Source organism: Dendropsophus ebraccatus, chromosome 6 (assembly GCF_027789765.1).
Source record: "Dendropsophus ebraccatus isolate aDenEbr1 chromosome 6, aDenEbr1.pat, whole genome shotgun sequence".
Taxonomy (NCBI): Eukaryota; Metazoa; Chordata; class Amphibia; order Anura; family Hylidae; genus Dendropsophus; species Dendropsophus ebraccatus.
The window spans coordinates 143,335,168-143,345,155 of record NC_091459.1 but is presented as its reverse complement, the minus strand read 5'-3'; the positions used below and the strand labels follow the sequence as shown (position 1 = coordinate 143,345,155).

Below are 9,988 nucleotides of genomic sequence, written 5' to 3'. Positions count from 1 at the left end.
TTTTTAATTTAAACCAGATGCTGACACATAATCGTTTCTTCTAATCTGCTTTTCCGATTGTAGATTTACTATTTGTTCCTGTATAAGGTTATAGCGGCCGTTACCTTACAGCAGTCATGTGGACCACAGGAGACTGTAATAGACTTCTACTGGAAAGTGCTGTGAGCATGCTCTGTGACCTGTGCAAAGGTCATTGCACAGGGGGGTGGAGGAAGGGAGCTGTGATCTTCACCTATTGTGTATAGTGGATGCTGTGATCTCCTTATATATCAGTTTATATCACTATTCTATCTGTGTTTATAGAGTGATTCCTATAGAACAGGAAGCGTCCAATTATAACGCTCCAAAACTGGCCGCTGATCGGAATAATTGGGCAAAAAAAATCAATTAGTAAAAAATATATTTTATATGAAAACTTGATTTAAAGTGCAGGTAATTTACTATCAATACTTTTACTTTAAAGGTTTAGCGCTAATAGACTTTAAACCATCAGTGCATTAGGGTTATGCTATAAAATTATAATGATAAAAAATAATAAAATAATAATAATAAAAAAATGTTATGAATAAAAAAGAATATTACAATAAGAATGATTGAAGTTCACACATGGAGTATAAAATAAATACATCAATATGTGTTGTGGGTCATAGAATTTAATTAGAAATTTCTGACCATAAATTGACAATTGGATATGCTGAGGGCTATTGATCGAAAACATTGATTGAAACAAGTAGTGCTGCTTAATTAACTTCAATGGTGCTTTAATGTGGAGGGACCCGGATCAATACAGCCGAGCCTGGCGAATAATCCCGATCAGATGGATTTATTTCTCAGCTTATCTTCCCAAATGCTGATCAACTAAAATAACAACAACAACAATTTTTCCTGTGTAAAAAAACAAGGTTCATGTGTTCAATAAAACAGTCCGGATTTATTAAAAGAATAGATGGAGATAGGAAAGGAGAGAAAAAGGGAGTGGGGAATAAAAATATATGGATAGATAGATAGATAGATAGATAGATAGATAGATAGATAGATAGGAGATAGATAGATAGATAGATAGATAGATAGATAGATAGATAGATAGATAGGAGATAGATAGGAGATAGATAGATAGATAGATAGGAGATAGATAGATAGATAGATAGATAGATAGATAGATAGATAGATAGATAGATAGGAGATAGATAGATAGATAGATAGATAGATAGATAGGAGATAGATAGATAGGAGATAGATAGGAGATAGATAGATAGATAGGAGATAGATAGATAGATAGATAGGAGATAGATAGATAGATAGATAGATAGGAGATAGATAGATAGATAGGGGATAGAGAGAGAGAGATAGAATATAGACTATATGTCACCATGGTTACAGACTACAAGCAGACCCTGTGTAGTCTGATCCTACAGTCACTGTTTACATCTTCTTACTAATATACCTTTAGCAGTTTAACAAGAAATAAAGGACAGAGAGAAGGAAGTATTAAGTCAGGTCCAGACTATGTTTCCATAACCTTTTTCTGGACATGTTTTAGGACAGTCATCATTTTGAGGCAAAAATACGGCTTAACTTTCATAATTACAGCCGTAAATAATGATCGCGCTGTTTACTTACGGCCTTAATTATCAAATTACACTCGTATTTTCACCTCAAAATGGAGGCTGACCTAAAATAAGTCCGGGGGAAAAAAGTTCTATGAGCATTCCTTTCAGACTACACAAGGTTTGTTTGTAGTCTGTTGTCATGGAAATACATGGAATGCATGCATGTAAACTGTATACACAAATCATTATGAGTTTTATTTTTTAGATCATTGGTGGATTGAAGATGCACTGAAATAATAATAATAATAATAATAATAATAATAATAATAATAATAATATAATAATAAAAAAGCCCCCTCCGCCCACAAAAAAAAAAAAAAAAAGAAAAAATAGTCAGTCTTATCTCCAGATTAGGGGCGATTTGTTAAAAAAAAAAATTCTGTTTATAAAATATGCTTAGAAAAGAAGTAATAGGATAAATGGAGACCGTCACAGAGACCATGAACATGTTTTGTAGCATATAGATCCAAACCAAGATGGCACATAAATAAGGTCACCTGTCCAAACCGGTTTAAGGCCTCCTGATAATACAAATGACTATGATGTTAAAATCCATTGTTGCTTTCAGACCATAGCAGTTACACAAGGATTCAGCATAATCTGTATCCTCATGTTTATGCTGCGCTAATGTAACAACGCTCCCTGACAATACCCAGCACGTCTCCTGCAAAACACGTCTGTCTGTCGGATTTTGACACGCGTCCAGCTCCGCTCATTGTTGATTAAAATATTTGCTCTATAATGTCTGTGCTTACCGGACCATGAGAATACACGGCTCTGGGTTCTTTCCAATAGCCGCCATCATTATCATCATTCCACCATCACTCCTGGCAGCCGCCGTCTGTTGTCTTCATGGGAAATAGAATTAAGGTCCAAATCCTCTCCTGTATAATATCAATGGCATCAATGGCGTTTTAATTGTAGTTCATAAATAATTTGTCACTTACTTCCTTTCTTACATTGCAGCTTATAGTGGAATCTGAAGCATTACATGCGATTTCCTTACAGAACCCAGAAATATATTGTTTCTGTTTCTCTTAAAGGGATTGTTCACCCAAAAAGTTTTTCTTTCGAATCAAATGGTGAAAAAAATGCCAGAAATTTGTAATTTACTTCTTTTAAAAAATCTCTATCTTCCAGTACTTATCATCTGCTGTCTGTCCTGCAGGAAGTGGTGTATTATCTCCAGTCTGACACAGTGCTCTCTGCTGTCACCTCTGTCCATGTCAGGAACTGTCCAGAGCAGCAGCAAATCCCCATAGAAATCCTGCTCTGGACAGTTCCTGACATGGACAGAGGTGGCAGCAGAGAGCACTGTGTCAGACTGAAAATCCACCACTTCCTGCAGGACATACAGCAGTTTTGCCTGGACAACCTCTTTAAGTTAAATTAAATCAGACTCCAGATCAGACCCCTAATTTAAAACAGGACTTAAGTTAATCACAGCCTAAGATTAATCAGACCCCAGTCCCATAAAGGGAATCTGTCAATAGGTTTATTCCACCTTAAATGAGGGCGGCATAAACTAGTGATATAAATACTGAACAGATGGGTGTATTACTTACATCATTCTGTTCAGCCGCTCTCCTAATATGCAGGAGAATAGGATTCTTGCCCTTCCCCTCCCCCCGCCCTCCAGCTGCTGATTGACAGGTGACTGCCCATATACAGCATGGATAGATAACCGCCAATCGTTCATTTTATCCTTCAACATGTTCTCAAATCGTCGTTGGTCGTTCGCTAAAAAGTCGCAGATCGCTTCGTGTAAACAGTCTTTCACAGATTCACCCTATGTGTGAGATGGGCTTAAGCGATCTTAAAACGATGGCAATAACTATTTTTTAAACGATTGTTCACTTTGTCTAAACGCTGATTGTTATAAAAACCGAATCGTTGCTTCAAAATCGTTAAACGATCGATTGGGCAAATTATTTCTCCGTGTAAATGCAGCATTAGCCACTAAGACCCCAGACCGGAACCTCACAAATAATTTAGACCCCCGATCATTAAACATAATGAGACCCCAGACCAGATCCCTAAAAGTAATCAGATACTAGATTAGACCCCATATCCCAGATGCCTAATAATAATAATAATAATAATAATAATAATAATAATAATAATAATAAATACATCTTATACCAGACCCCGGACCTTAAACCACTGAAATTACTCCGACCACCGAACAAACAAATATTTTTTAGACTCTAAACCAGACTGGTCTCCTCCATCTAAGAAACTAAGCATGGAAACATGTTATATAATATTTCGGCAGAGTAACGGCAGAATGTCAGCACATGATCATTATGGCCTATAACAATGAAAATAAACTACATGACAATCTGATGTCATCTCAGCCGCCTCCATCTATCGAATTTCGATTGTAACTGCCATTCACTATGACCTTCACCTGCACAATGCTATGGGAATAATTGTATAAAGAATTATAGACACTACAATTTTAGTGAGAAAAAAATCTATTATCTATCTATCTATCTATCTCCTATCTATCTATCTATCTATCTCATATCTATCTATCTATCTATCTATCTATCTATCTATCTATCTCCTATCTATCTATCTATCTATCTCCTATCTATCTATCTATCTATCTATCTATCTATCTATCTATCTATCTATCTATCTATCTCCTATCTATCTATCTATCTATCTCCTATCTATCTCCTATCTATCTATCTATCTATCTATCTATCTATCTATCTATCTATCTATCTCCTATCTATCTATCTATCTATCTATCTATCTCCTATCTATCTACTATCTATCTATCTATCTATCTATCTCCTATCTATCTATCTATCTATCTATCTATCTATCTATCTATCTATCTATCTCCTATCTATCTATCTATCTCCTATCTATCTATCTCCTATCTATCTATCTCCTATCTATCTATCTCCTATCTATCTATCTATCTATCTATCTATCTATCTATCTATCTCCTATCTATCTATCTATCTATCTATCTATCTATCTATCTATCTATCTATCTCCTATCTATCTATCTACTATCTATCTATCTATCTATCTCCTATTTATCTATCTCCTATCTCTCTATCTATCTATCTATCTATCTATCTATCTATCTATCTATCTCCTATCTATCTCCTATCTATCTATCTCCTATCTATCTATCTATCTATCTATCTATCTATCTATCTCCTATCTATCTATCTATCTTCTATCTATCTATCTATCTATCTATCTATCTATCTATCTATCTATCTATTTATCTCCTATCTATCTCCTATCTATCTATCTATCTATCTATCTATCTATCTATCTATCTATCTATCTCCTATCTATCATCTATCTATCTCCTATCTATCTATCTATCTATCTATCTATCTATCATTTAGTTGTATATATACATAGTAACATTTACGCCCCGCTGTCCATCCATACTCCTAGTATATCCTGCTGGGATTATAGGTGATAGTATACACTGATCTCCCCGATGAGCTGACACTATATACATTTTTTGTCAACCATTTATTAACAACATTCATTTTGGTAAATTGATATTGATCGGTGTCCGTCCTTTATCACCAGGCAACACCTTGGCTGTCATCACGTCACGGTCTTCATCGACAGGTCAGAATATCTTTACGAGGCCGACCCAGGCTCTGACCTTTTGTCCTTCCAGTATTACATTGTGTAGATTGAACGCACATTTATCTTGTTACTAAGTTACCGCGACGTGGTGAGCCGGCCGGTGCTAACCTCTGTGCCACCGCCACCACCTCGCTCCATTGTATCTGGAGGAAGGGCGTCCCAGAGACCCAGTATATGAGCACAGGGACCCTCCTAAGCCGAGCACATTACTCATCTATAGCTTATATATAGCAGTAATATATTCTACACCGCCATACATAGATTGTGGCCGCTCCCATTAGGCTCACCATCCCTGTATTGGGCATAAACAGAAAATGGAGCAACGGGTGGAACCTACATGGACACTGAAAATAATATTTATTTTAAAGGATTTTTGACTTTTAAAAGTCCCTTAAATTTTCGCCCCATCGCAATGACACCGCTGCATTCCTTTTTGATGGGGCAGTCAAACATTTCATCGCTTGGTAGCCTCATACAGAATGAATGGAGCAGCGGACAGACAGGCATGGTTTACTCTTCACCATTCACTCCAGGGACAATTCTAACCTTGTTCTCAGGATCGGTGGGGTCCCCTCTCCCCTCCCCTACACTAATCAGCTTGTTATACCGCCCCCCCATGGATACCCCTTTTAAGAACAGGAACAGAAATAGAAATATAACAATATAATAGAAATAAAACAACTCCTGTGCACAGTTTGGGTGTGGGAGTTTTGCAGCTCAGTTCTATTGAAGTGAATAGAGCTGAATTGTAATACTACACACAACCTGAGGACAGGGCTGGCGCTGTTTTTTTCTAATTCTGAATAACCCCTTTAAAGGGTTCTTACAGCCAGTAACAGCTGGGTCCTGGCCCATGGATGTATAACTATCAGGGATGGTCGCCTCATCTCTTTGAGATCCTTCGGTGATTCCCCTTTAGGAGGTTGAGTATAGGAGATTTGTTACATTCCTCCATCTGTAGACGATTATACATCACAAAGAGCTGCTGCCAATAGTGCAAGTATAGAGAGGAAATGGGCGACACGTTATTTATGAAACACAATCAAATCCCTCCCCGTGACATTATACAGGAGACGCACGGATCCCTATCACATCGACTCCGAAGGCAACGGACTTGTATGAGTAATATGGTGATGTAATGGTCGATGGTTGGAAAGAAGGCGATATTCTCACTAATACAGACATCATATTTTGTGTGTGTTTTTTTACATGGGGGTCTATGTGATTTTTAGCCTTCATTTTTATCTTGGAAAACACAAGGGACTATTTAGCGTATATGTGACAACCCTGACCCTAAAAGCCATAGAACAGTCATTAACTGGCTGGCTGAATGTTCAGACAATAGACACAGGGCTATTAAGTGGAAACATTAAGGCTATGTTCACACACAGTATTTGGGTCAGAATTTCTGTCCATATTTTGTATCAAAATCAAGAGTGAGGCTATGTTCTCACAATTTTTTTTTCCTCTCTGTTTTTGAAAATAAATAATTACGTCCGTCATTTGGCTGTTTGGTGGCCCGTCAGCGCAGTGACAGCTGTCGGTCCACTTTTCTAGGTCAGGTGGACTGATCGCCCTTTATCTTTAATTGAAAAGTCCATTGTGCTAATCTTCCCTGTTGGAGCCTCTGCATGCTTTCCTTTGTGTGTGGTCCCAGCTCTTCGTTGTTCCTGCCCGTGGTTCCTGCCGCCTGTGGTCCCAGCTGTGAATCCTGCTGTGTTCCTGCCCACCTGTCTCCAGCTGCACCTCGCCTGCCGCTGTTTGCAAGCCTACCCAGGGATAGCGACCTGGGGGTCACCTACTGCAGCAAGGGACCCTTAGACTCCGCTCCCTGGTGTGGCTTACGCCATCGCTAATGGTGGTACAGTGGATCCACGATTCCAGTCTTTGCAGTAGGCTCCAACCATGGAATCTGGTGTGGTGGCTGATATCCGTGAGATCACTAGAGTGGTCGCCCAGCAGTCTCAACAAATCTAGCAGCAGTCTCAGCAGATCCAGCAATTGTCTGCTGCCTTACAGCAACGTTCGCCAACACAACAGGCTCCTCCAGCGACCCCACCACCTTCGGCGCCTAAAATGTCTCCTCTTGGTCTGAACTTACGCCTTGCACTCCCATCTAAGTATGGTGGAGACCCCAAGATGTGCAGAGAATTCATGCGCTATGCACATCGAGCTCCTGGCCAACCAGTTCACGACTGAGCATTCCAAAGTGGCATTTGTCATTAGCCAGGGAAGGCCCTGGCTTGGGCAACACTATTGTATGACCGAGAGGATCCGGTTACTCAATCTACACCAGGGGAACTCCTCTGTTGGCGAGTATGAAGTACAGTTCCGCACTTTGGCCACCAAACTAGACTGGAACAACACTGCCCTAGTTGTCACCTTTAAGAAGGGCCTTTCCAGTTGTCTAAAGGACATGCTTTCCCCCCGAGACCTCCCAACCTCGCTAAATGACCTTATCCACCTTATCCCTAAATCAACTTCAGTTTTTTTGAGTGAGGGAAAGAGCTTCGTCAAGAACACCTGTTACATGGTCCTTGCCATGCTTTCCATTTGGCCCCAGCTTTCTAGAGGCCGCCCGCTCCTGAGTTTTGCCAGTATCGGAGGAGCCAATGCAGGTGGAGAGAGTTTGTCTGTCATCAGAGGAACGAACTCGCCGTCGGGAGCAGAATCTGTGTCTCTAGTGTGCCAGCCCCGACCACTTTAGTCTGTCCCCAGTGTCCCAGGTCTGGTAGGTGAAGTCCAGAAGTGGCAACTTTCAGTGGTTCAACTTCCCAGGCCAATGCCCATCTCCTCGGTCACTGGCAAGTCTTTCAGTGAAAGCATTGAGTACCAGATTGAACCGTTACTCTCCCATTGGGGGGAGCTGCATTCTGAGAGAATCGCCTTCTACGTTCTGTCCAGCTCCTCATCTGACATCCTGTTGGGTCTTCCTTGGCTGCAACTCCATGCCCCCAATTTAGACTAGGGGCCGGGGAGATCTTGTGTTGGGGTCCAGATTGCCTCAACTGCTATCTAAAGACCCCTCAGATCCGGCCTCCTTTTTCGCCGACAGATTCGCTCCAAGCCGTTGTCCGGCCTTCCGCCAATATGTCTTCCCTGAAAAGGAGGCTGACACTTACAATTGCCCCATTGACCTCCTTTCGGGGGCAAAAGGGTTTCATCCATAAGTCCACCTCTCCAGCAGGCACAGGATTCTTCTTTGTTCAGAAGGAAGATGGGTCCCTCCTTCCTTGTATCGATTACAGGGGCTTTAATAAGGTGCCCTTGCCTTTGATTTTAGAGTTATTTGTCTGTCTCCAGGGAACCCGAATTTTCACAAAGCTGGATCTCAGGGGGGCCTACAACTTGATCAGGATTTGAGAGAGCGACGAATGGAAGACTTCAACACCAACGAAAGGCACTTAGAGTATCTGGTCATGCCTTTTGGCTTGTGCAACGCCCCAGCAGTCTTCCAGAAGTTCGTTAACTATATATTCCGGGACCTACTCTACGTCTACGTCATTGTGTATTTATAACAATATCCTGATCTATACCTCTGATCTGCAGACCCATGTCGGACAAGTACGCCAAGTGTTGCGATGGTTAAGGGTCAACCGTGTGTACGCCAAGTTGGAAAAGTAAGTATTCCATCAGTCCAGCCTTCCATTCCTTGGGTACATTGTTTCCAACCATGGCATGCAGATAGAAGCTCTCAGCAGTACTTCAGTAGCCACGCTCTGTTGGACTTCCAACCATACAAAGGTTCCTGGGGTTTGCAAATTATTAGCAGTTTATTCCCCATTTCTCTACCTTGGTTGTGCCGATTGTGGCTCTTACCAAAAAGGGGGCTGATCCCAGGCAATGGTCCACCAAAGCTGAGAAAGCCTTTTCTAAATTAAAATCGGCTTTTGCTTCTGCACCTGTTCTGTTACATCCGGATCCAGCCAGACCATTCTTCTTGGAGCAGGACGCCTCCTCGGTTGGAGCTGCTATGCAATGGATGCGTTTAAACATAATGTGAACATAGCCTAATAGAGGTAGTTAACCATGTAGTAAAGTCTCTATATTTTAGGAACATGGGAGGGCATAGCAAAAAATAAAAACAGCATTGGAATGAGGAGAGCAAAGGCTATAAAACATAACACATGTAATACTTTTATTCTCAGCCCAGGCACTCTCTTAGTCTAATCCTCTATACGGTTGTATGTGCATGTTCTCCATTTGCGGCTTTGGGATATAATTAATATGACTAATGTGGATGAACACGCTCATGTACAGCTAAAGGTTAGAGCAGGACCAAACCTCCCTCCATTGTTAATTAACCTTTAGGGTAGAACTCACTTCTGAGGTTAAATCGGAAGTCCCTATAGCAGGTGCGGATTGACTTCTTCAGCTTCCATGTTATGAAATGTCAGAGTCAGATCCCTGCGCACATAGATGTATGAGCCCGGAGCCTCCGCAGGGAGATTATTATAAGCCGCCATAATTCATCGTTCAGTATAATACAGTTAATCATGGGACACTTCATATTGGTTGATGATAATATTCCGCAAGCTAGTCAACATTCCTTGTTACCTTCCATTGTGAGAGGGCAAAGAGCTAATGAAAAACTAAAGAAAAACACTCAAACACTTACCGTAATAACCTGCTTAGTTTTTAGTCCATTAATCTTATCCAGGAGGGATAGAAAAGAGTTGATTTGCTTTCGTTCTTGATTATAGTTATAGCAATAGATCCATATTATTTGGCTCACTTAGAGG

The 9,988-nt window shown here is 40.6% G+C and overlaps 1 long non-coding RNA gene across 2 annotated transcripts in view; it reads right to left on the bottom strand.

Moving 5' to 3' along the window:
• Positions 1 to 674: 674 nt before the first annotated feature.
• Positions 675 to 9,988, bottom strand: part of LOC138794503 (uncharacterized) — a 54,338-nt gene continuing 45,024 nt past the window's right edge. The window contains exons 4-5 of one of the 2 annotated variants that reach the window (XR_011363458.1): positions 2,366 to 2,494; positions 675 to 885 (exon numbers count right to left, since the gene is read on the bottom strand). This is a non-coding gene — a long non-coding RNA (uncharacterized lncRNA). The remainder of the gene's footprint in view (positions 886 to 2,365; positions 2,495 to 9,988) is intronic. The other variant, XR_011363459.1, reaches the window with a different exon arrangement.